The 24,085-nt window shown below is 40.7% G+C and overlaps 1 pseudogene; it reads right to left on the reverse strand.

Moving 5' to 3' along the window:
- Positions 1-1,998: 1,998 nt before the first annotated feature.
- On the reverse strand, positions 1,999-12,861 carry LOC148124058 (general transcription factor II-I repeat domain-containing protein 2-like; annotated as a pseudogene).
- Between the last annotated feature and the right edge of the window lie 11,224 nt (positions 12,862-24,085).

A 24,085-nucleotide genomic window follows, 5' to 3' on the forward strand; every position in this document is an offset into this window, starting at 1 on the left:
ATTTTCTTTTCATTTGTGAAAACCTTTTGGAAGGGAGATTTCATTCTGCTTGAACTTATAATATCCTATTTTCTTTCTTTCCTAATGCTTTTTTTCTTGTGTATCTTAAAGTGGCTTAATAAATGTATGCAAATACAAAAAAGACATTTAAGCCATTTATTTTTCAAATGGATTTGATATTTATGAAACAGCCCATAAAACCATCAACACGCAGATTTCTAGGTCTTTGTGACAGGCTTATTCTGAATTCCTCTTCCACTGAGAATTATTTCCAATTCTATAGTTTGGACTTGAATTCTCTAAATCCTTATCATGGAGACTGGGGTTAATGGTAATTGACATATAAATCAAATGGAAACATCTTGGTCACATACTTGATTTAATTAGATCTACCTACTAGTTAGTTTGCACATCCAGGTAGTCCTCAAGGTACAACCCTAATGGAGCCTGTCAAAAATGTTATCAAATGAATCAGAGTCAACTTTATCACCTTTTAAAATCAAATTTATTAATTGAATCAAATGGGTCATTAAATGAACCAAGATTTGACTTACTATTTCCTCCCATTTGTTAATTGATCGCTGCCATCATTAAGTGAACGGAGAAGCTTTACTCAATGCTGTCAGCTGCCCATCAGCTGATTCCAGAGTAGCATTCTGCTCAGGAACTAAATTGCCTCCAAGCATGCGCCCAGAACTCTCCATTTGCAGTTGCTTTTATATATGTATATATATATGTTCATAAAGGCAGCCAAAGTCAGGTGGTGAATTTACAGGGTTCCTGGCTTGAGTCACTTAAAAAAAAAACCTTGCCATTAATCAGCTCAGGCATCTCCAGACAGAAACCCAGAGGGAGATGGGGGAAAGACTTGTAAAGCTTGCAATAGAGTTGGAAAGGACCTTGGAAATCATCTAGTCCAGGTCCCCAAACTTTTTAAATGGGACCAATGCACAGTCCCTCAGACTTTTGGGGGGCCAGACTGGCTGGGTGGGCATGGCTAGGTGATCATGTGGTGGACAAGGCCAATTTAGCAGTCCATTAAACAATACACACAAATTAAATTTTCATTTGTTTTGCTCCTGGGGGTGTTTTATTTGTTTTTGCGTGTTGCTCTTTTGGTTGATTTTTCTTTTTACCAGATGGTTTTTTAAGTTGTTTAGTGTTCCACCTCAGCATACTCAGTTTTGCAGCAAGTCTTCTCAGCCCCAAGGAGCTTACAAGTCAGTCTGTCTGTCTGTCTGTCTGTCATTATCTATCTATCTATCTATCTATCTATCTATCTATCTATCTATCTATCTATCTATCTATCTATCATCTATCTATCTATCTATCTATCTATCTATCTATCTATCTATCTATCTATCTCTATCTATGTCTCTTTCCATATCTCTCTCTTTCCATATTTCTCTCCTGGGGCATCTTCTGCAGGATCCCCTTCAATCCTGGCAGTACCCTGGGATACCTCATTGAATTCCATTCTTTTCCATTTCCTTTCCATCCTATTTCCATTCCCACTCCCACACTATGCAATTGCTATTCCATCCCATTTCTATTCCCATTCTCATTCCATCCTCTCCTATTTCCATTCCATTCTATTCACATCACGGTAGTGTCAATCAGCTTTTGGAATCTCACTGGCTGTCCTGGAGCTTCCTCCACACATGCTGAACATGCACAACAGGCTAGAGCAAGGGCTCCACACATCTGGCAGGCAGGATTGGACTAGGCAGGCATTGCTCAGAGCAGATCTGGCGAGAAAGCCCCAAGGCGAGGGCTCAGCAGCCGCCGAGATGCAAGTGAGCTAGGGAGTGGGTGCTGCAACAGCTGCCCCGCCATCTTTCCCCCACTGCTATCACTTGGATGCCCTTCCTGCCTCCCTCTCCAGGGACAGAGACCGCTGTCCTTAAGGGGCAGGCAGCCTCATCGTCCACCGCCCTGGAACTGCTGAGAGCTGAGCGGGAGAAGGACAGGCAACCAAGGGGTGGCAGTGGGAGGGAGTTAAGAAGGTGGTGGGGCGGTTTGTTGAGGCACCCGCTCCCTAGCTTGCTCATGTCTTGCCAGTTCTGATTCTCCACAGGCCACCAAGTTCTCCTCATGAGTGAAGGGCTGCGCCTTTTGCTGGCTGAGAAAAGACCTCAAAGATTTGCCACAGTCACTCTGCCGGAAGTGGAGCCGAAGGGTCCCAATGAGAGAGGCTGCACCTAGTGCATAATTAAGCATCACTTCCAAGAGTTGCACTTAGTGCCAGGGTGGTGCTCTCCACTGAGACCCACCCACTCACCCTCCACCCTGCTTTGGACCCCTCATCCAGTCCATGACTGGGGGATCCGCTGCTGGGCTAGTCCAGTCAGCATGGGATAGCGCCGCACTGGGGTGCGGCATGCTCTTGGGCCCCCCCACCCATCTCTACTTCTGCTCTGCTTCACCTAGGATGAATGGAAAGTATGCAGGTACCTGGCATTAAGCATGACTCTTGGAAGCAATGCATAATTACACAGCAGGCACAGTCTATCTTGTTGGGACCCTTCAGTTTCCCCCCTCCCCCCAGCAAAGTGATGGTGGACTGAAGTCCATGGCAAATCTTTGAATATTTTCTTTTGGCTGCCCGATTTCAATAAACTCAGAGAGAACTTGGGAAAGATTCCATGGATGAAAATCCTAAATGGGAAAACAACTCAAGAATCTTGGGAAACTCTAAAAAGTATGATCATAGAAGCCCAGACCAGCACAATACCACTGAGAAAGAAAAACAAGAAATCCAAGAAGAAACCAGCATGGCTGCACAAAGATCTCTCTGGCAAATTGAAAGAAAAAAAGGACAAGTACAAAAAATGGAAAGAAGGACATACAACTAAGGCAGAATATCAGCAGATAGCCAGAATCTGCAAAGATGAAGTCAGGATAGCAAAGGCTCAGAACGAACAAAAGTCAAAGATAATAAAAAAAGTTTCTTCCAACATATAAATAACAAGAAAAAAATCAAGGAAACAGTTGGTCCACTAAAGAGAGAAGATGGCAAGGAAGTAACAGGCAACACAGAGAAAGCAAATCTGCTTAACTCATTCTTTGCCTCTGTCTTCACGCAAAAAGAAACTATAGCTCAACCCACCAAAAATATAACTGTAAAAGACAGACCAGAAATAAAAGTTAAAATAAGCAAAATAATGGTAAGAGAACACCTGTCTAATCTTGACAAAAACAAATCACCAGGGCCTGATGGATTACGTTCCAGAGTTTTAAAGGAGCTGGCAGAGGTCATCTCAGAACCACTGCACCATATCCTTCAAAAATCCTGGAGCCCCGGGGAACTACTAGAGGACTGGAAAAAAGCTGATGTGGTTCCCATCTTCAAAAAAGGAAAAAAAAAAAAACAGACTCAGGAAACTATAGACCAATCAGCCTCACATCAATAGCCGGGAAGATTCCTGGGAAAAGATAATAAAAAATACCCGGGAAAATACCCGGGAAAAGATAATAAAAAAACAGATCTGCCAACATCTAGAAACCAGTAAAATAATAACGAGCAGTCAGCACGTGTTTGTTAAAAACAGATCATGCCAAACCAATCTTATTTCATTCTTCAACATAGTGACTAAATTAGTAGACCAGCAAAATACTGTGGACATAATATATTTAGATTTCAGCAAGGCATTCGATAAAGTAGACCACAAACTACTTCTTAGTAAGCTAGAAAAAAGTGGAATAGATAGCACCACCACTAGATGGATTCGCAACTGGCTGGCAAACCATACTCAACAAGTAGTCCTTAATGGGTCTAAGTCTACATGGAGGGAAGTAAGCAGTGGGGTGCCACAAGATTCTGTCTTAGGTCCAGTACTCTTCAATATCTTCATTAACGATTTAGATGAGGGAATGAATAGAAGGGGAATTTACCAAATTTGCAGATGATACTAAGCTGGCAGGAAAAGCAAACACCCAAGAAGATAGGCTCAAGATCCAGATGGATCTTGACATACTAGAACACTGGGCCATATCTAATAAACTGAAATTCAATATAGAAAGAAAAACCAAAAGTACACATATAGACTGGGTGAAACCAGGCTCAATAGCAGTAACTGTGAGAGGGATCTTGGAGTCTTAGGGGACAACCAGCTAAATATGAGCCAGCAGTGTGCAGCAGCCACCAAAAAAACTAATGCAATCCTAAATTGTATTAAATTGTATTAACAGAGGGATACAGTCAAGATCAAGGGAAGTACTAATACCACTCTATAAAGTCTTAGTAAGACCACACCTAAAGTACTGCATCCAGTTTTGGTCACCACATTATAAAAAAAATATTGAGACTCTAGAAAAAGTACAGAGAAGAGCAACCAGGATGATTAGGGGACTGGAGGCTAAAATATACAACAAATGGTTGCAGGAACTGGACTTGGCTAGTCTAGTAAAGAGAAGGACCAGGGGAGACATGATAGCGGTCTTCCAATATTTGAGGGGCTGCCACAGGGAGGAAGGGGTCAAGCTATTTTCTAAAGCTCTTGTAGGCCAGACAAGGAATAATGGATGGAAAATGAACAAGGAGAGGTTTAACCTGGAAACAAGGAGAAACTTTCTGACAGTGAAAACAATCAACCAATGGAACAGCTTGCCCTCAGAAGTTGTGGGAGTACCATCAGTTGAGACTTTCAAGAAGAGATTGGACTGCCATTTGTCAGAAATAGTGTAGGGTCTCCAGCTTGGGCAGGGGCTTGGACTACATGACCTACAAGGTCCCTTCCAACTCTGATTATCTGTATCTGTATCTGGCTTCTCCCATTCCCCAGAAGCACTCTGCCAGCAAAAACAGGCACCGGGATGCCTTTTTGAATATTTTCCTTGGTTGGCACTGCCCATTTTTTGCCTCCCCTGCCCCCCAGAAGCACTCTGCTAGCCAAAACCAAATGCCTCACAAGGCCTCTGCTCACCCCATTTTTGGCTTCCCCCACCCCCCAGAAGCACTCTGCTGGCCAAAACATGTTGTGCAGATGCCTCCTGGGGCCTCTGCCCATCCCTTTTTTTTGGCCTCCCCCGCTCATCCAACATTGGCCTTATCTTCCAGTTCTAGCCCATGGGGCTCACAAAGGTAAGTCCTGCACTTGGCCAAAGGGTAGCGGCTGGTGGTTGGGTGGGGTGATGTGGCAGGGCAACCTCATGGTCCCATATTAATGGCTTCGGCGGGCTCTGTCCATTCTGCAGGCCATAGTTTGAGGATGCCTCATCTAGTCCAACCATTGCTCTTGTAGGACTCCTATGCTATTTTTGATAGATGGCTATCCAGTCTCTTCTTAAAAGCCTCCAGTGATGGGGCAGCCACAACTTCTGGAGGCAATTTAAATTTAAAATCTCTTTAAAAAGTCACTGACCCTGATCAGCTCAAGCCTCTCTGAGCAAGCATCCAAAGCAGTGTGTATTTTAGTCATTCAAATATAATAACCAAAAATCCAAAGATCACCAAATAATCCAAATACACGCAAGCTGTTTCTTTTTTGCTCTTTTTTTTCACTTTCTCTTCCTGGAGTTACTATTTAGTTGCAAAGTTTCAGTTAAAATGTATCTTTTAGAAGTCTTGTTGAAGTTTTACTGTAGATTCTTTTTAATTCCAGGCAGTCTCCTCCCTCTTCCAGATCCTGCCCTTATTCTTTTTCTCTCCCTTCCTGCTTATGAAAAAGAAAACTTTTAATGTCCAGAAATCTTTATTATCCCTTTGGCATTTTGTTTTATTTTCAGCTTAATTGCCTATTGATGTCAAAGCAGATTTTTCTGATTTCTTATTTAAGTCTCTTAGTTGTCAGTATAGGGAAGGAGAGAGAGAGAGAGAAAAAAGCCAAACCTTTCCCTTTTCATTTTCCTTCTGTGCTTCTGACTCTTCTTTGGGAATGATTTTATTTTTTTGTAAGTTTAAATTCCAGGGTACCTTGGTTGTTGCTTTTACAATTTAATCCAGTCAGCCAAAACTTTCACTTCTCATCTTCCTCCTGTACATTCTTTTCCGGCCGAGTTCTCCTTTGTGGTGGCCATTTCTGACCACTGCTGCAACTGCCTTTGGGAAAGGGAGTAATGGCCAGCTGAGGAGGAGAGATGTGGCTCTTCTCAACCCTGCTGGCAGTCTTCCCCCTCTTCACCACCTCTATGGGGTGGCTTAGCCCCAAAACCAGCTGGGTCGGGGTGCTCCAGCAGCGAGCCCAGACAGAAACCACGCACGATCGCAGATTTCTGTCTGTCGCTGAAGCCCTTCAAACTGGAAGTCCGCAACACATAAAGGTTATCTTGCTTTATGCCCTTTGCACATACATTGCCATATCTCTTTATAAAACACTACCCATTTACAAATGTGGTCTCAAATCCTTGCTTTTCTAAATTAAAGAGCAAATTATGCTCCATTTCAGTCACACACTGAAATGTTTTTTTTTCTTGACTCTTGATGAATGTATCTATTCACACAAAACATCATTGAACTTTGTTTCCAGATATGGAATTTCTATACTGCCTCTTCCAATGATTTTATCCAAAACCCTTGGATACATTTTGTAGTTGCATCCTGCCAGGCTTCTACAATGTTTTTGATGCAGTAAAGGATATTGTAACCTTTCCAAAAAGTCATGCAATGCTAATTTCTCTTTTTCCCTTGCAGCTATGGCTTTGGCAAATGCAGTACATAAGTAGTGTGCCTTAAAAGTTGCAGTCACTCCCTGATCTATAGGTTGTAGGAGAGGGATTGTGTTTTTGAGGAGATATGTTGGGGGTCCAGGGGCATTGTACAGAAGTAGGAGAATTCTGAAAGAGATATTCTCTAAGTAGTAAGTTCTTACTTGTGACAAAAAGCAAGATAAAATAATCCTCAAAGATTGCTTGTGTCATCCATGCCTTCTGAGTGGATCTGTAACACACTGGGAGAGTGTGCTTACGTTTTTGAAGGCATGAGGTTTCTCTGATCTATGAATTGGCAATAGCTTCAACTTGAACCCAGAGACATTTCTGCCCAATAACAAAGTTATTCTGTCCTTAAATTATTTATATCCATTGTTTTGGCCCTTTTTGTGGATGTAAGTCCGCTCTGGCATTTTCTTGCAATGCAACCCAGATTTATCCATATTAAAGATCTGGTGTGGTAAATAGTTGCCCTCTACTATAATTTCATCCAGTTTGTCTGGAAAGTGTTGGGCAGCTTTAATACTTGCAGCTTTACCTGTTACTCATATGTTATAGTAACTGAATCATTTTTGAAATTGCATAAACCAGCTAAGGCTGGCTCCAAATGTCTCATTGCACTCCTCACCTTCTCCTTGCTTTAGCATTTCAAAAATACTGTGTGCTTTGCATGAATCAGATGAAGACTATTTTTGGAATTCTTTTTTGGATCTGATCATCAATCCAAAGCACAAGTAACTTTTCTGTTTTTGAAAAGAGGTCTGTCCTATTTTTGTTGATTATGGCATCTGTCCCTAGAGCTGATTTAATTGCCTCTTTTATCTCTTCTTTATCGTTATGCACATGATGAAATGGGCCAGTCCTTTTTATCCTATAGTCTTTACCTTCTTCTCCTTCTCATGGACTTTAATTATTTTTATTTTCAAGTCCAAATTAACATTTTTTTGTTTCTTTTCTCCATGTTGAGCTGAAATAGAGCTTGGTTGCTTTCCTTGGGAAGACATTTCTAGCCAAAGAAAGAGTTGATGGAAAAGTATAGATTCTTGTCCTGTAGATAGATAGAAAGAGAGACTAATTTAGAACTATTCACAGTAACATCAGTGTTATGGGAGGCAGTACCTTACAAAATCATACTTTGCCTTAAGTGTGCTTTCACATTGGAGTTCTATCAATTCCATCTGGATGTTTACAGGTGCTTTCTCCACATCAACTGCAAATGGATTACTGAGCAGTCCAAAATTGAATTTATGTACTTCAAAGTCAACAAAGTGATGTGTAAACTCCGTGTGAAGCATGCTCAGTTTATCAGCAAAATGAGCATCTGAGAACACAGCAGTGGTTTATGAATGTTTGGCAATAGGGAAAGTGACTCAAGTTTCCCTGCTGCATCTGAGTCTCCCACAGTCACAGCTTAACTTGAAAGGCTTTCACTGCATCATACGTGTCCATGATCATACGGTCCTGTCCCTGAAACTGAAGTTTTAGCACAGTGAGATATTTATGTTGCACAAAAAAGCTAATTCATACAGCCACTTTTCATCCCACAGTACTGTAGAGTCTTTTTCTTTACTTCCATGAACTGACAGATTTACTTATGCAACTCAAAAATCTGTTGAACACTTTTTCTCAATGTAGCCATCACACCTCTGTGTGATGGGGCAGATCACCAAGTTCAGGATATATTTTCTCCAAAAAAGACTTAAATTGGTCGTGTTTTAAACCTTTGGCATTTATAAAGTTAGCTGTCTATGTTACAGTGTTCATTACTTGCTCCATCTTCAGAGCTTTACTGCATAGTGTTTCCTGATGTATGATGCAGTGATATACTTTCAGCTCACCTGTGCAATTCTCGTTCTTCATCTTCTCTGACATCCTTTCCACTAATCCACTCTTTTCCCAGAACATCAAAGGTGCTCCATTTGTTGTCAGTCCTGTACATTTGTCCCAGGGAAGTTTCATGTCATTTACACATTTAGATACTGCTTCAAATATGTCTTTTCCTGTGGTAGTGCCATGCATTGATTTCATATCCAAATGTTCCTCTGTATTGTATAAACTTGAGTCCAGTCCACAGATGAAGTTTGTCAGCTGTGCTGTGCCAGTGATATAACTGCTCTGATCCACAGCAAGGGAAAATGCAATGAAAATGTAAATCAGTGGCAAGCTTACATAACTGATCAGTAACAGTATTTCTTCTTATGCTTACAATCAAAAATGCTTGCTTTTGGTCTGAACATAAGACTTTGCACACTTTAATCATGCAGTCCTTACGCCAGAAAAGGTGTTCGAAGCCTGCACCAGACTTCTTCACCTCCGTTCTCCTGTCCTGCCACTCTTTTCTGGCGTCAGGAGCGATCCCCCAGGGATACATGAACCCCGGAGAGGTTCGTGTCAACGTGGAGATCCTCGAGCTGCAGAGGGGGGAAGGCAACTCCCCGACAGTGAAGAGGGAAGCTCCCGAGCTCGGCGCTAAAGAGTAAGCTGTCATTTTATGGCGGCTTCCAATCCGGTCTGCCACTTGAGTGAATAAGCAAAGCAGTGACAGCCTGCGAGATCGAGTAACAGGAACAGAGAAACGGTTTATATCTTGGATTCTTTGAAGTCTGAAGGGAGTAGAATGACAGAAGAATGATAGCATAAATTCTTCTCTCCTGGTTGTGATAAGCACCTCTTGGAAGTCGGGCGGAGAGCGGCCAGAAAAGCAATTGGGAAAATGGAAAGATTATAATGGAGAGCGAAGGAAAACACAGTTTTACCCTGTGAAGGGGAAGCTTTTGGGAAAAAGGGAGATTGCTAAAACCTGGAGATCGGAGGTCCGGAACTGGTGAGGGGCTTTATTTGATTCTTGGACCTTTCTTTTTGACTCTATTTGAGAAGAGGGAGGCGATGGAGGTGAAAGAATATTGACATTGATTGAGTCTTATGAATCCTCAGATCTGAGCACAACATGACTATTACATCTACTTAATATTGGGGAGAAGATAAATTGAGCATTATATTGGACTTTGGAAGATTTGTATGTGGATTTAAAAGTTGGAAAGCAAAGAAAGAAGCAGCAGCAAGAGGAAGAAGGCAGAGGCGAACAGTAGGCTGGGAAAGACGGTTTTGGGACTGCAGATTAGTCAGCACATTTCACCATTTGCTGATTGGAAGGCTGAAAAGAAACCTCTAGCTGGAAGATGGAACTTTAGCTCACCCAATTTGCTTTCTTTATTACGTGGTACTGCTTAAGTTTACTAAGTGGGTACTATTTTCTCTTTAAGATGACTTCCTTGTTGTTTGTTTGTTGATTTTCTGAAGCTGTGGTAATCTCTCTTCTACCCCTTCTCTTATTATCTTGCCCCCTGCCTCCCTATTGTATCTCCTAAATACTTTACATAATTTTACTTACTTGGGGGGGAAGAGGAGGATACACTATTATCAAAGAGTTAAGAGTTTACTGTTGTAAGTATTAATAGTAAAAGGGATAAACTTTGTTGATATAATCTATTTATAAATTATTTAGACTACTTATGACATTTAAGATTAAGCCCTTAAAGTGTTAATTGATGTACTATTGCTGACCAATTTTCTTATTACATAGACTAGAATATTGTTGCAGATATCTATTTATGATATAGGGGAAAAGACTGTGGAGTGAGATATAAAATTGAAATACGTGAATAGTCTTTCAAGTACAGGACCCAAATACTGAATGGTGATTTGGGATAATATATTTAAAATTGTGCATCAACAAAAACAAATACTTAGAGATGACATCCACAACAACTATGGCCTTAAAAACAGGAAAGAAGGCTATCCCGACCCTATCGCACTACGTTGACAGCCACCCCACCAACATCTCAAAAAACTATCGAGGAGTCTTTAATAGGGGAAAAGCAGCCCAATGTCCCCAATATTAATATACAAACTTCCATATTAGCCTTGCAGGAAGCTATATCTAAAATGCAAGAAATGATGATTAAAAATCACAAAGAAACTAGAGCAGATATAAGCGAATTGAAAGATGAGATGGGGAAACTGAAGGCTGAAATGAAAGCGGATATATCGAAGGTGGAGGGTAAGATAGGGTCTCTACAGCAGGCCATGGAGAGAAGCGAAGTGAAAATAAAAGATATAGAGAGTAGAACAACACGCATGGAGACTAACTTTGAAAGGATGGATGAGGAATTTAAAAATGTACTTAGAGAAATGGAAGACTCTCTGGTCCACCTCGAGATGGACAAAGCAATGGCGTATTTAAGATTCCAGAATGTGGCGGAAGCCAAAAATGAAGAATTGGAACATTTGATGGCAGAAACATTGGCTGAATGGCTAGGAAAGGAAAAAGATGATCTAATTAAAGAGTTTGATGAGGTATATAGGGTTAGCACAAGCTATGCCAGGCGTAACAACTGTCCAAGAGAAATTCATATCCGCTTCTCTAGGAGATGTCTGAGGGATTTAATTTTGAAAATGTCTAGGGAGGAAACAATATCATATAAAGGCAGAGAAATTAGGATTTTAAAACAAATTCCAAAGAGAGTGAGGATGATAAGACAAGATTATAAATTTTTAGCTAATGATTTAAATAAAGAAGGAATCCATTTTAAATGGTTAATCCCGGAAGGGATGTTAATTACATGGAAAGAGAGGAAAATCAAAATAGAATCGATAGAACAGGCCCAAGTTTTTCATCAACAGCTCACAGATAAGAATAGTCAACCCACCAAAGAAGAACCTAAAACAAGACCACAGGAGGTCCGATATTATCACAGAACCCAAAAGGAACGACTTTCTCCAATTTCAGGAAGTGATAATCCACAACATGGGAGAGAAGAGCAAATCCCACAACAACAACAACAAGAGAACCGAATCATTACTAGGCAAAAATCTAAGCAGAAGTAGATAAATGGTGGAGGGGAAGAAGTTGCTCTCCATCAATATAAACGGATTAAATTCATTATCAAAAAGAAAAAGGATATTCTCAAAACTTATTCAACATAACGCAGATATAATATGTCTTCAAGAGACACATATTTCGAAAAATGACGAAAGACATCTAATTTGTCCAAAATTAGGTAAACTTTTACAGCACCGGCCGACAAACACAAGAAAAAGGGAATTGCAATTTACGTAAAACAAGATGTAAAGGCAGAATTAATCTGGTCGGATCCCGAAGGAAGAACTCTGGTTATACAAGTTTGGATAAACCACATCACATTTTTACTTGTAGCAATCTATGCCCCAAATGATGACCAGGGGAAATTTTTTAAACACCTTCACCAAAAATAGTAGGCTTTGAAAAAGAAACATTTGCTTGATTGGCGATTTTAACTCCATTGCAGACTACCAGAAAGACCATAGTAATATGGGGAAAAACAAGAAGGGGAAAAGGAACTTTCTGCGGCATGTAAGGAAATGTTGAGAGAGCTAAATTTAAAAGATCTATGGAGGGAACGGAATCTTGAAGGAAAACAATTTACATACTATTCTAACCCACATAAGACTTGGACCAGAATAGATATGGCTTGGATGGATTTGGACTTGGCTAATGAAATAAAAGAAATCAAAATCCTACCGAATGAATGGGCTGATCATAACCCAATACAGCTAATTTGGAGAGATAGGAGACGAATAAAAAAAGATGGACACTAAACAACCAAATTGTAAACGAAGAAGAGTATATTAATAAACTGAAAGAGGAGCTAAACTATTTTCTAAAAGATAATAATAATGAAACAACTTCAAAACAGAACATTTGGGATACTATGAAAGCAATTATAAGAGGCACAACAATTTCCTATAATGCTATGAGAAACAAGAGAATTTATGCCCAACAAAACGTGTTACAACAACAAATCCAAGACTTAGAAAATAATCATGCAGTTCTTCAAAAACTCCCCTTCTGGGTGATTTAGCTTTCTCTTCTGTCACTATAAAACTAGCTTTCACAGCAGCTTCACTTTGTGATTTTGCTTTTTTGAACATATGTTGCCATGATATCAGACTCTTTTAAAACCATTTCACCTTCTTTAGCTTCTGCTGTACGTCCAAGTTTTTGTACTTGTCCTGATGTTTTGTCTCATAGTTCCATCTCATGTTATATCCTATAAGTATATTAGCTCTGCAAACAAGGCACATGACCTTATCTTCAATCTCAGCAAACAGGTACTCTGCAGCCCACCTCTTTGGAAAGTACCTGCTTTCAAAATCCACCTTCCATTTGGCCATTTTGGGGGTTTAAATATCAGTATAGACATGCAGATCTTCTCCACAGCAGATGTTGTATATATGGAGTATGAGACTGCACAGAAAGCTCAATCTCAACCACAGACTCTAAACACCAGTCACAAAACTGATGTTATAAGACCTAAGACTCGAGATTCCATTCCCCAAAATAGAAAACCTAACCCAACATCTCAAGACCTGCAAGGCAAGCAAATTAGCCCTCCAGTAACAGTGAAGATTTCTCAGCAGAAATCAAGCGGCAACTCTCCAGATCAACCCAAATGCAGTGGACTTCCTGCCACAACCTCAATACTACTCGAGCTCAGAGATACAACGAGATAACCACGGTCCGCCTGCCCAGCAGCATGAAGCACAACCATTGTATATGGCCTGGGAGGACAACCTCCTCAGGAAGTACAGGGAGGAAGACTATGAGCCATCGCTGAGACACAACCTAGACCAAGTCTATGAGATTCCAAAGGGAGACCCCACAGTACCAGTGTACCTTACCTACAACCCTTATGCCACCTCAGTAGAGGACCTGTCATTCTGGCAAGAGTTGGCACTAAGGAGAGGAAAGCTAGATTTGGCCACCAATGGTGTATACAAATTCTCTGATGAGCCAGGCAGAGGTTATCTACTATGGAAGAGTATTTTCATGTGCAACATTCAGGCTGCACACCTGCAGCCTGACAAAGTACTCATACACTTGATAGCATGGCTGGGGCCACGGTCTGCAAGAGCAGTGAAGGACATTTATGGATCCCACTTGAAAGATCCAGATGCTGCAATTCAGCTAACATGGAAGAGACTTGATGAAGAGTATGGTGCACACACAGAGGTGGAATCATCACTCTTGGATCACCTCCACAGCTTTCCTAAAATAACTCTCAATGAGCCTAGCCAGCTCAGGGACCTTATACAGCTGAGAGTGGCACAAAGGGATCCCAACTTACCGGGACTCACTTGTCTTAACCAATTCGATATGCAAAGCAAAATCATTCAAAAACTACCACAGATGCTAATTGAGCAATGGATCAAGTTGTCTGAGGCCTTCAGGGCCGATGGTCGAAACAAAGTACCTCCCTTCACCTTTCTCGAAGCATTCATGGCCCACCAGGCAACATCGTGCAATGACCCCCAGACCTGCAGACTCAGAGCTGTTAGTCCTCCAACTGACAAAAGACCCAGCAGCAACTCTGCGCCATCCACAGGACTGACACAAACTGCTAAGGGAAAATCCCTCATGTCTGTACATAAAACGGAGATTGCTACCTCATCCATTCAGAGAATGGGTGAAGACACGTCAGAAACAACCCAAAATAGACTTCTGAGAACAAAGAAGGACCAGATTTGTCCATTACACAATACTCCACACCCACTGAACAGGTGCCAGGCATTTGCAAAGAAGCCCCTGTGCCTAAGGAAAGCTTTGATAAGGGAGTACAGATTCTGCTACAAGTGTTGCGAATTGTCTAAACACACGGCCAGAGATTGCACAGCCAAGGTGCAATGTTACTTATGCAATAGCAACACGCACCCAGCCACTCTGCATCCAGATTCTTACTCACCACAGCAGACAATTCCTAACCCTCCTTTGGCCAAGGAACCTCAGTGTGCTACAGAAGCACATCCGGAGCCAGTGGCGAGTGTCAATTGCACAGCACTGTGCTATAAAAGACTATCCCCTCGCTCGTGTCATCAGTTCTGCTTAGTCAACATCTACCCTGATGAATGCCCAGAAGAAGCAGTGAAGTTGTATGTAATAGTGGATAATCAGAGCAATCACTCCTTGGCCAGGTCCGTATTCTTCAACCTCATCACTGCTCAAAAGGAAGAAATGCACTTCAATGGACCACAAAGCATGGTGGGGAGGAGAGCTACTGGACTCTGTATATTAGATGGAAGTTCCTGGTTCCCACTGCCACTGTGTTAGAATGGGATGGGATACCAGATGACCGCAGCCAGACTGCAACATCAGAGGTAGTAAACAGCAGACCTCACCTGAAGCACATGGCTCATCACTTTCCCACTCTAGATCCTAAAGCCAAGATTTTGCTCTTGCTGGGAGTAGATGCCCCTGACGCTTTAGCTTGCATTGAAGTAGTCAGAGGCCCGAGAGGCTCCCCTTTTGCTGTCAAGACAGAACTGGGCTGGGGAATCTCAGGAATAGTATGTGTCGATCGGCTGCAGACCCCAACCCAGGCAAATGCCTTTGCAACAGCCATTCCAATGGCTTGCCAACATCCCTTGGAACCAATGGAAGCAAGAGTACCTGTCCACCCTACAAGGCCTCCAGAAACGACCAGCAGACTTTCACCAAGAAGCTCTACACCAGATTGATCACCAACCTAGTGTTGCTGCAGAGAAAGGCTGAACTTGAAGATCGAACCTCAAGCTTTGCATGCTTTGCTTGTTTGATTCTATGTTACTGTTTACTGTTTATCTTGGTTATATAGTTAATTTATAGTTAACTGATAGATAGTTGGTAGTGGAATTTATAATTCCAGTCGGGGAGTGTGCTGCCCAGACAGTATATAGTTAATTAGGAAGTGGGATAGTTAGTTAGGAATTGGGAGCTGTCCCCTTAAGGGAATGCATCATGGTAAATGTAGTTAAGGCTTCATGGTAAATGTAGTTCATGTCATGTGGTCACATCTGTAATCCTGATTGGTCACTGAATTGACCCTTGGTTGGATTGGGGGAAGCCCTTTGTTCCCTTTCCTTGCCTGGACCCAGAAGCATGCTGGCTCCCTCTGCTTCATCATTATGGGATGAAAAGAACTGTCTTTTTATACTATGAAGTCAGCTGTGCAAAGAGTTGGATATTAGATGAATCTTGACAAAACCGTGAGTTACAGCTTCAGAATGCCTTGTGACCAAAAAAGAAATGTGTATGGAAGACTCTGTAGAGTTTGCCTGTTTGTCTTTATACATTCAGCCAGTAATTATAAAAGACAGAACAACACCCTTTTTCAAATTCTGATCTTAACCTCTACCATTCACTTTGAATGTGTTATGCAAAAATATGTATAATAATTCCCCCTATTCCTAATTTCTTAATCTATTCTAATTCTTAATACAGCCAATCTTGTTTTAAAAAATATCCTTTCTATTCATCATCTCTCATCCTCTTAGAAGTTTCACATCTTTGTTTTTTAATTCACCTCCTATACTCTTCCCTTGGATCGTTATTTACTTCTTTTATATTCAACCCAACCATTATTTCCATCTCCACTATTTTTTGCTACCAATCCACCTGCAAGTCTGCCAAATCCTCTGTCTTTTTTCCAAAAATACCTTTTGATTTATTCAGTTCCATTTTTCTACCTCCTAATACATATTCTCCCAATTTTATTTCGCCCAACTTTATTATCTCCTGCTTTTCTCCTTGTTCTATTTGTTGTGTAATCTGTTCTATCACATCCTCTAAGCTTCCAGTTATCTCCCGTTTCCTGGATTTTATTATCTTGATTCATTATTCCTTGTTGCACATTTTCAGTATTTCCAGTTATATCATGTAGTAAATTTTTTATCTCCCTGAAATTCCCCTTCATAGTATCATAAAACTTTGAAGCATCAACATAGTTTTTTTTGAAGGGCCTCCAATTCTTCCTGGTGAGCCATCTTGTCTTATTTTAAAAAGTTCAAATATTACTCAGTGTTCTATCAATAATCTGTCACCACTCAAGAGTCATTTTTTTAATTCCCAAAGCCAGCAAGTTATTTAATCTTAACTTTGTTCATCAGGAGATACAAAAGTTATGGTTCTTTATATCCCTCAATTAGTTGGTTGGTTCCATTTATACGGTCCAAGGGATTTTCCAAATAGCTCCTTAAATCCACTCTTTAAATTGCTAATTAGTTCCAGTATTCAAAAGTCATTCCATTAAATATCCTCCAGGTTTTCAAGGTTGATCCTCTGGTAACCATAAGGTAGATAATATAGAACAGGAGATAATATAGCAGACCTCCTGGTGTTATTTTCTTCTCTTATCAGAATTTTCCAGGGTTGTTTTTGTTATTCTAGGAGTATCACATAGTATATATCCATTCACCAGTAAATGGCACCATCAGCTTAAAAGTCAATGCTAAAGCCAGTTATTTATTTCAAGTGATTCAAAATATATTCAATAAACAGTCAAATGTCCAGCATTTTAAATGCCTGTTCAAAGTCATGCCAATAAGATTTATACATCCAGTCTTTCTGCATTTTATAGCTTTTGCTTATTTCCTGTTAGGGTGGAATTTCTCTCTGCTTCTCTTTAATCAACACTTAAAAACATTCCTGAGAGCCTCTTCCCGGATTTATTTTCTTTTAGGGTCAGATCCTAGGCAAGAATTAAAAATCACCTCACCCAGCTCCATCATTGTCCTCTCACACTGCTCCAGCACAATCTTAGTTTCTTTACCTGCCCCAGCTTCTTGGCAGCCATAATGGCCACCTCATATTCATCTTTGGCAAAGAGGGAAGAAACCCTGAGTCCAGCAGGAGAGCTGTCACTCTCTGTGACCTGCAGGATGCCTCTCTTTTGTATGTCACCCCTACGGGGTGACTTAGCCTCTTGGGGGGCCCTCCAATGAAGAGGGTTTGGCATGGGGATGTGGAGCCCCGCTTCCCTGCATCAATCTCACTGTGATGTCAAACCGGAAGTCAGGATGTCCCTTCTGTGAGAATGGGTAGAAAGTTACTCTTTTATAAAAGAAATTGAATCGTATTATAAAATGCTAATGACTCTTATTGCAAGATTCAGCAGCAAAGCCACTAACTGTAAGGGAAGAACAAATGTGTGTCAGCTTGATCGGAATGTGCAGGAAGTGTGGCCTTTCTTTGAACAGACTGTATAAAACAAAGATAAGATAAATCCTGTAGTAACTGGCAAAAGGAAGTTATGTTTGTCATGAATGCAGGATGTGTTACTTGTTTGGAAAGGATGTGTATGTCACACATGCAGGAGGTGTTTGTCAAGCATGTAGATAAAAGGAACTGGGAGAGCTCAGGTGTGGTCTATATTGATTGGAACTGTATAAAAGTATTGTTTGAAACCCTGGGAGTGCACTTCATGATCTCAACTTTGGGAAGAGACGTGAAGGCCTGCCTTTGCAAACACATTTTTAATAAACTTTCTCCGTACATCAGAGTTGTCTGTCGAATTAGTGAATATGAAATTTGGAATATTTTAAATCTCACACTTCTGAAAGGGGTTTTGTTCTCTAAGTAATAGATCTTTGCCTGCAGCACAAAGCATGTCATAATCCCAAATTCAAAGATTACTTGTGGCATCAAAGCCTTCTGATTGGAACTGTAGTACACTGGGAGAGTATGCTTAATATTTTTTTAAGAAAAAAATTATTAAGTAAACATTAAAAACAATTTAACACAGTGCGACCTTCTTGGCAATCACTTTGGCCATACATACTGTAACATAAAAATAGATATAACAGTTTTTGAAGGCATGGGGAGTCTCTGATCTGTTAATCAGTAATCACTTTTGTTTGAACCCACTTTGAACCCAGAGATATTTCTGCCCAACATCAGATATTCAATCCTTAACTAGTTTATATCTGGGCATCGTTTTAGCTTTTTTGGATGTAAGCCCACACTGACATTTTTTTCCAGAACAGTCTAGTTTCATCTACATTGCAGATATGCTCAGGTGAATATTTGCCCTCTACTATGATCTCATCAGTTGTCCTCAGGGGTGGAATTCTACCAGTTCGCACCTATTTACTAGAACCAGTTGTTAACATTCTAAGCAGTTTGGAGAACTGGTTGTTAGAAGAAATTACTGGCTTAATCCTGTAAGGAAGGCAGGAAGGAAACATTCTGGTGTTGCTTACAAAAACTGCCTCTCCATTAACCCTTATTACATTCTTGGCAGGACTAGACTTCCTGTCTCAGGAACGTCTCTGGATTTTTTCCTCCTCCTTTGCTGGTTACTTTGTGTGGAGTGACCATTCAAAGTTACAATGGCACTGAAAGAAGTGACTTATGACCATTTTTCATACTTATAACTGTTGCAGCATCCCCACAGTCATGAGAGGTCAGGTGAGGAGATGTGTGCCTCAATGCGAGTGATATTGAGTTGGCCACACCCAGCCAATAACATTACCACCAAGCCATATCCACCCAGTCATATGACCACCAAGCCACGGCCACCACCTAAGCCATGCCCACAGAACCGGTTGTTAAAAATTTGAATCCCACCCCTGGTTGTCCTGGAAAACATAGGCCAGTTTCTTCATTAGCCCTTGTGCTTCACCTGTTATGCATATGTCATAATAATTAAATCATCTTTGAAACCACATAAACCAGCCACAGCTGTCTCTAAATGTTTCATTACAGTCCTTACCTGCTCTTTCCTTTAGCAGTTCAGAAATGCTGCATACCTTTGTCTGAATCAGATGAAGGCTAATTGGAATGCATTTTTAAATTTAACCCTCAATCCAAAGCATAAGCAGTTTTTCTGTTTTGGAAATAAGGCCTGATCTGCTTATTATAGAAACTATTCCTGGTGCTGCCTTAATTGCCTTCTATATTTTTTTAATCCTTAAGAATAGTGCAGATGGTGGAATGGCCCAGTTTTTTTTGTACTATAGAGATAAAAGTTTCCTCTGTAAAGTCAGGTTGAACTCTAGGGGGCAGTGCTCATCTCCATTTCTTAGTTAAGGGAATTATCCAAAGATAATTCCACAATCGCGCAGCCAAGCATGTCTATTTGTGAAGGGGCACAGAATGCAGGTACCTTGTCATCTAAATGTTACCTATTTATCTAGTCACATTTGTATGCTTTTAAACTGCTATATAGTTTTTACCTTCTCTTCATTGTATGCTATTTTAACAGTTTAACACCGTTGGAAGAGATCTTATAGGTCATCTAGTCCAACCCCTTGATGGGCTGTCTGCTAAAATAAAGCAAGGTCATAAACACACTTGAAAATAAATCAGGAAGCCTGTAATTGTGGAATCTGTCTGGCAAGAACGAAGAATTCTTATCCACAGGAAATATGCATGTGTAAATCTTATAACAATCCTGGCTAATTAGAAAGCTGATAAAAATAACATGAGTCAGGTAACTTGCAGACTTCAGCTAAAAGTTAGGAATAGAGAAGCAAGTCAAATGTGTATTAGATAACTCCTAGGGCATTCATTGGCCAAGATTTGGGAATAGAGACAGATAGAGACTAATAGAACAAATTGTAGAATTATTACTAAAATGTTTATTACATGATATTTCTTATTATCTCGCTTTGTCCCACCTTCTCCTTTAGTGAAAATGTATAAAACTTACTCAATCTTTTATTGTTGGTATTTTGACAGGAGCCCTTTTCCTTGGAATACTCCAATAAAAAGCAATCAGAAAAGCTGCACCTTGTGTCTGGCGTCCATCATTGGCTTTGGCACCAGGCTCAGACCCAAATTGGGCACAACACACCTACCCAAGCAGTGGACCCTAACCATTTCTGACAGATGGCAGATGCTATGGTTATTTTCATTTTTAAGTCCAGATTTCTCCTTTGCTAATTACATCCATGTTGGACTGAAGTAGAGTGCAGTTTCTTTCCTTCAGAAGGTATCTCTAGCCCAGGGGTGTCAAACTCAAGGCCTGCAAACAGGATCTGCCCCATGGGGTACTTAAAACTGGCCCAAGGAGCTAGCCTGGAAATAACAAAGGACTAACCTGTGGTGCCCCTGCCAGCCAAAACAGGCTGTGGGGGGCTGTGGCCCCAAATGAGCTGCACAGGGTTCATGAGGGGATGGCAGAATACTGCAGGAGGACTGGATTGGACTGGGTTACAAGTATGTCAATTATAATTATGTGCCTGATATGGATGGAAAACAAGCAACATCCTATGTTAATACTACAGTTTATTGCCAGATTTTTCATACTGTTGGTCCATTTAATTTACAATCAACAATCTATAATTGACAGCCATTTCAATTTACTATCCTGGAAATTTTCCTCTGCTGTTAGAACTTGTATTATCATGTTATTTATACTATTGTATTCTTATTATTAGTTGGATAATAAAAATAGTATAAATAGCTTTTCTGCCTGGAAAAGCAGTTTATTACTAAACAATGTGTTATACATTTAGAAATAAAAATTTAGTGGAATATGAAGAATAAGTCAACTTGAAAAACATTCCTACACTTGTTTAGGGGGAAGGGCTGGAGAAGCAAATTAACTTAGAAGCACATTCCAATTTTACATTTAAAAAATTGTAGCTAAGCAACTGAAGCTTTTGCTAGCGAAAATTTTTAATTGGAGAATGTGATGGATGACACCTAGCCGGTGTACATGCTTAATTGGAGAAACAGATTTATAGCACACCCAGGGGGTGGGGGATGCAGGGTCATAGGTGACTGTAATTATGTATGCCAGAATCGGTTTCATACAGGTCATGCCAGTATGTCACTCCTAATGAATTATTTGAAGTTTTTTGAAGTTTGGCTCAAGGTTCATGATTTAATTAGGGCAATTGATGGAATCCTGACAGCAAGTTGATTTTCTTAATTAACATTACCAGGGTACCTGGGTCCCAGCCTCTCCAATCACTTCCCGACATCTGGGGTGCATGGAGAGAAACTCAGGCAGCCATGGCAGAGGGCAGGCTATAGGAAGAAAGCCTACACCAGGCAACCCAAGGAGAAACAGATTTGGCCTACAGACAGAAGCAGACAGCATAATTGCAGCTAGAGGGCAGCCCACCTTGAATTCTGAAGCTCCAGTGGAGGAAAGAAAAACAGATGAGTACTGGTGGAAAAACAAATTCCTAAAGGTTCTGAGGTTGGGTTTCCCCACCCCCATGGCCAAAAAGGGGGAAGGCCCCTGAGCAAACTGGGAAGAAGGGATTGAATGTGGGACTGGTCACAGTCCAGGGCCCCAAAGTCTCTGATGGAATCCTTGGGGAGATCCATAGAGCATCTGAAGGAGGAATTTGACTGGGTTACCACTCAGAGGACATCCCATCATACTGCCCAAAACAGAGGGAAGTTTTTACAGAGCCCTTTGAAGTCAGGAGAATCAGGTGAGACCACAGCCCTCCTTCACCCACCAGAAGAAAGAAGAGTCCAAAGCTGCAGTCAGTGCCTCCCTCACACAGCAGGCAACCCCCTCCCTCTCTACAAACTAGGTCCGGGGAAGAAGGCCAGCCACCTCGAGCTCAGGCTTCCAAAGGGGGGAGGAGGAGGGAGAAGTAGTGCTCAACAAACCATTCCAGTTCAAGGGGAAATTTGATGGGGACACAGTCCAGCTAGCTCTATTCCTTGACTCAGCTGAAATCCACCTAGACATGGATATCTCTATCCATTCCCAGAGTCATAGTGAATACCATTTCTGAGGGTCTAGAGGGAGAAGCAAGAGGATGGCTAGCAACCCTCCACAAGAGAAGGGCCCCCCAAATGCAGGATGTAGATGACTTCCTATACCTGCTAGAGGTCAGATTTTAGGAGTCAGAGGAAGACCTGTACACAGAAGATGAGCTTAGCAATCTAAAGCAGGGAGGGTGACTCATCAAGGAACTCATCTGTGAATTCAGGAGAATCAGTGGGAAACTAACTCTTTTGCCTGAATGGATGCTGGTTCATTTTTTCAGAACAAGCCTGGACAAGCAAATTAGCCAAGTAACCGCCTATTGAGATATCCCAAACAGACTCTCTGAGTGGTTCCAAGTAGTCATAAAAGTCAATGGGGTGACTTCCGGTTTGAAGGGCTTCGGCAACAGACAGAAATCCATGATCATGTGTGGTTTCTGTCTGGGCTCGCCGCTGGAGTGCCCCGAGCTGGCTGGTTTTGGGGCTAAGCACCCCGTAGAGGTGGTGAGGAGGGGGGAGACCACCAGCAGGGTTGAGGAGAGCCACATCTCTCCTCCTCAACTGGTCATTATTCCCTTTCCCGAAGGCAGTTGCAGTGGTGGTCAGAAATGGCCACCACAAAGAAGAACTTGGCCGGAAAAGAATGTGCAGGAGGAAGATATGAAGTGAAAGTTTTGGCTGACCTGGTTAAATTGTAAAAGCAACAACTAAGGTACCCTGGAATTTAAATTTACAAAAAATAACATTGCTCCCAAAGAAGAGTCGGAAGCAGTGAAGGAAATTGAAAAGGGAAAGGTTTGGCTTTTTTTCCCTTCTCTCTCCTTCCCTATACTGACAACTAAGAGACTTAAATAAGAAAACAGAAAAATCCGCTTTGACATCAATAGGCAATTAAGCTGAAAAAAAACAAAATGCCAAAGGGATAATAAAGATTTCTGGACATTAAAAGTTTTCTTTTTCATAAGCAGGAAGGGAGAGAAAAAGAATAAGGGCAGGATCTGGAAGAGGGAGGAGACTGCCTGGAATTAAAAAGAACCTACAGTAAAACTTCAACAAGACTTCTAAAAGATACATTTTAACTGAAACTTTGCAACTAAATAGTAACCCCAGGAAGAGAAAGTGAAAAAAAAGCAAAAAAGAAACAGCTTGCATATATTTGGATTATTTGGTGATCTTTGGATTCTTGGTTATTATATTTGAATGACTAAAATCAATCGGGTGGTTGTTTAAAAATTTATACAATGGCACCACTTCTGGATGAATTGAAAATGGAACTTAAAAAGTACAAAGAAAATGCACAAGAAGGGAAGGGTTCTTTTGGCTTTGTTTTTCAATTCTTAGAAATGGAGATTTGGAACTATAAGAAACAACAAGAAAAGACTGCAAAACAAGAAGACTGGGACAAAGAAGAAGCCATCTTTAATGAACAAGCAATTTTATGTGGGGAAGAAAAAGGAAAGGGGGGAAAGAGAATGGAGAATTTAAGACTTAAAAAAACAACCAAAGAAAAATAATTCAAAAAATAAGTATAATACTGGAAAGCAACAGAAAAGGGGAATACAGAAGAGAGAAATAGAGGTAGAGAGACAAGGGGGTAAAAAAGGGAGAGAGAAGAAGAGAGGAAGAGGAAAGGAAAATAAGTTACAAAGGACTGGAGCAAGATATAAAGAAACAGGACCTATTTAGAGATAATGGGTGAAAATCTAACTGAAAAAGGGATTCTGTAAAGGTACATAAGATTGTATTGTTATATTAGTAATAGAAATAACTTTAGAAAATTGGAAACAATGTATGATTAAAATGAGGGATAAAATAGTGTAATTTAGTGAAATGTTTGTGAATAAAATAAGTGAAATAAAATAAATGGGTAAATTGAATTAGGAAGGAACGGGAACATTTTAATTAGTT

The sequence above is a fragment of the Pseudonaja textilis genome, chromosome Z (genome assembly GCF_049901715.1).
Source record: "Pseudonaja textilis isolate UNSWEBS1 chromosome Z, rPseTex1.2, whole genome shotgun sequence".
Classification (NCBI taxonomy): domain Eukaryota; kingdom Metazoa; phylum Chordata; class Lepidosauria; order Squamata; family Elapidae; genus Pseudonaja; species Pseudonaja textilis.